Raw genomic sequence first — 4,194 nt, forward strand, 5'->3', positions numbered from 1 at the left:
GCACACACACACACACACGCACGCACGCACACGCACGCACGCGCGCACGCACGCACGCGCGCACGCACGCACGCACACACACACACACACACACACACGCACGCACACACACCCTCACGCACACACACTCACTGCTCCCTGGATACTAAGATACAAAGATACACTCACACAGGCACACAAATTTACGTATGAACACACATGGATGTGTGCATGTGAACACACAAACACACACGCAGACACATGCACGTGCGCACTTGAAAACACACACACGTACACACAAACACACACACATACACACTCTTGCATTGTAAGCTTACAGTTTTCACACACACACACACAAACACACCCATACAAACACACACACACACACACACACACACACACACACACACACACACACACACACACACACACACACACACTCTCACATGCTTGCATTGTAAGCTTACAGCATTCACACACACACATACACAAAAACACACACGCATACCCATGCAAACCTAACTCTTCAAACGACTAATCTAGACAACAACAGCTCGCTACGCCGAGGTCACGACTGCGGCCATGAGTTCCGCATCATCTTCAAATCGTCTGAAGAACGAAAACCACAATCCACAGCCAAAACAACCCGATCCACCCCGGGGATGGTGTTCCCTCTAAAGCTGTTTTTTCCTGTGGAGAGAAGAGGAGGATCCAGCTTCGAGCAGAGGGTAAGTGATGGGGCCGCAGTGGGAGACGCAGCGGCAGAGGGACGGCTCAGCTCTGCACTGGGTCGCGGCTGAGGGCCCCCAGCGAGGGCCCCATGTGAGGAGCGTTAGTGCTAACCACTCCCAAGCCCAGCCGCTGGGGCCGGCTCCCCCGCGAGTCCCCGCACAGGCAATATGGAGGGCCTCTGAGGAGGAGGACGAGGCCCCAGATATTTGTTGAGAGCGGGATTCAGTGGATGCAGAAGGCAAATTAAACCCAAAGTCAACATGGCCGTTCAATCTTGCGAGCTTTTCAAAACAGTGATTTGACACAGAGGATCAATGGTGAACTTTGTCTCTCCGGTGAACCCCCGCCCCCGCCCTCCCCCCCCTGCCCCCACACCCCCAGGGTTAGTGATAGACATCTGACCAGAATTCAGAGGAAGGTCCGAAATTAGTTTTTCAAAAAAAATCGAAAAGCTCAAGTTTAGGTATGTTGAAAGAAGCTGTGTTCGCAGTCGCTGGCCGGGCCCTTTGAGAACCATTTTAAAAGATGTGTCAGGGTCAAGAATATAACAAGGAGCATTCCATTCCAACTGCTACTAATTCAGCTAATTAGATCCACCCTCTGTGAGGATACTCTGGGCTGTCAGCCGTTGTGAATCTAGGAGCATCTGTAGCTCTGTTGACACGTTGTTAGCAGAGGCTAAGAGGTGAATCAAGTTAGGCTGGAACAGAGACATGGGACACTGTGGGGCAGGGTGCAGGCAAACAGCAGACTCCCTCCGCAGCATTGTTAATGTTGGCTTTGGCTGAACTCGACTCTCTGAAACATGGGTTTTAAACTGCTATGTCACAGAGCAACTATCCCCCAAAGGTAAACAACAAGTGTTTGCAATCAAATGGCAGCTGATTGCAATTTTCTTTCTTCATGTTCATTGTTTATTTGTATCTTTTGGGGCCTTCTTTTTAATCTCTATATTAACTGAAAGAGTTAATTGAATACGTCTGCAAGGCCTCATAGCTACCTGGTGGAAAGTCCATTTGTTTTGTTCATGTCCATTATCCTGACTTCATGAAATTACAGCCAATCATACTGATCATGCATCGTTTTGCAAGGTATGGCTCAGCCTTCCTCTCTATATACAAATAGGTTTTGGCAGAATAACAAAAATAGAATTTACAACACAAAAACGCTGATACATTTGTACCAGAAACGATTTTTTTATGTAAAATGTAGCAAGACAGCAAGTGTGTGTGTGTGTGTGTGTGTGTGTGTGTGTGTGTGTGTGTGTGTGTGTGTGTGTGTGTGTGTGTGTGTGTGTGTGTGTGTGTGTGTGTGTGTGTGTGTGTGTGTGTGTGTGTGTGTGTGAGTGTGTGTGTATATGTGCGTGTACGTGTGTGTGTGTGTCTGTATCTGTTTCTGTGTGTTGTCCGTCTGGAAGCACACTCAGAGATATTTAGTCTCTGGCCTCTCCCGCCGCCTGTAAACCCTGGGATAATGCACATGGCCGTACTACCTCATAGCGCTGTTGTTACGTCTCTCTATACTTTTAGCATGTTGGCTAAAATGCCTTGGAGGAGCTACGATTAAACATGAGTCATCTTGGAAGGGCAAAGGTCAACTCACTCTCTCGTGGTCGAGACTCTCTCTCCGGCTACACTTGTGTCTGCACCAGTGCCTGCTGGACAACGTTTCGCCTGCCGTTACACAGACTTGCCTTGCATTGGACTATACCATTATCAGCTCAATACAAAAACACCTTGAGGTCTTCACTGATTGTCAAACGTGTCGAGCAGTGAGTTAAGTGGAGGGTTTCCATGACGACGTCATATGATTTAGAAAAAATGTCACCCAGAATGCAGTTAAGTGGATTGGTGTCCACGCGTCACAGGAACTGCACTGAGGTGTGTAATCTTCAGTTTAATTTAGCTTCACCTTGTTCACACCTGATGGGTGCTGATGCCATCAAGCAGAACATATATGAAGGACGGAGCTAAACCATGAATCCATTCTGCAGGTTGACAGACAGACTGACATACCCACATGCAGACAGAGAGACGGACAGACGGGCGCAGAGAAGACAGACAGTGTGAGAGGTCTGTCTGGCTCAAGACAGCTTATGTCTTTCTGAGGATGATTGACAAACCTGTCTGACCTGGTGGTCTATGGTATGGAGGGGTTGACTCTGGACCAGCCAAAACTCTCTTGGTTCCTGTCAGGGATTGTGTGTGTCTGCATATGCGTGTGTGTGTGTGTGTGTGTGTGTGTGTGTGTGTGTGTGTGTGTGTGTGCGTGTGTGTGTGTGTGCGTGTGTGTGTGTGCTTGTGTGTGTGTGTGTGTGTGTGTGTGTGTGTGTGTGTGTGTGTGTGTGTGTGTGTGTGTGTTTGTGCGCGTGTTTGTGTGTGTGTGTTTGTGTGTGTGTTTGTGTGCTTGTGCGTGCGTATGTCTGTGCATGTGTGTGTGTTTGAGTGAGTGTATGTGAGTGTGTGTGCATTTGTGTGTGCGTGTGCACATGTGTTGGCGCGTGTGCACGTGTGAGTGTGTGTGTGTCTGTCTGTCTGTCTGTCTGGCCTCTGTGACGTCTCTGTTTCGTGAGCCCACACATGTATGTCTTTGTCATGTCTGTGTCTGGCCTGTCAGAAGCTTGAAGCGCTGCGACAAAAGAGCATAAGCCTTTCCCTTCTCCCCCTCAAGCCCTGGAGCCAGAGAGCGCCGCAAACCATCCCTTCCTCCCTCTCGCCCTCTCTCTCTCGCCCACAAACACACCCACATACACACTCACACAGCCACACATGTGTCTCAATATACAATTACTCACAGATACTGTGAGGACCCACCCAGCCAGCAAGCCATACACACATGGACCTCGGAAGTGCACTTCCTAGTATATATAAATTCAGAATGTAACAAGCTGTACTGAACATAATGTCTAGAACATGCTTTTCATATATATTTCATTTTTTTTCACTACTTATGCACGTGTAATAAACAAACAAATGCCCGTACAGGCATGCATGCGCACACACACACACACACACTCACACACACACACACACACACACACACACACAAGCGCAAAAACAAAAACTGACATGCATACATGCGCACACGCGCATGCTAACACACACACACACAACACACAGACACACACAAACAGGTGTCGCCTATTCCCATCAGAGTTCAAAGTCTGGAATGACAAAGCGACTGAATTAAGGGCTTACAGAGAGGATCTGGTCTGTCACGTCCAGGGTGACACACTGATGAAGTAGTGTGTGTGTGTGTGTGTGTGTGTGTGTGTGTGTGTGTGTGTGTGTGTGTGTGTGTGTGTGTGTGTGTGTGTGTGTGTGTGTGTCTGTGTGTGTGTGTCCACATATTCATGTATGTATGTTTGCGTGTATCGTGTATTCCGATCAATATTTATATCTATCTGTATACTGTATATCAATAGATATATCTACACCTATAGCTTGCTGTCATAACTATAACTATATATCATTAGTATAT

Source organism: Gadus morhua, chromosome 7 (assembly GCF_902167405.1).
Source record: "Gadus morhua chromosome 7, gadMor3.0, whole genome shotgun sequence".
In the NCBI taxonomy this organism is placed as follows: Eukaryota; Metazoa; Chordata; class Actinopteri; order Gadiformes; family Gadidae; genus Gadus; species Gadus morhua.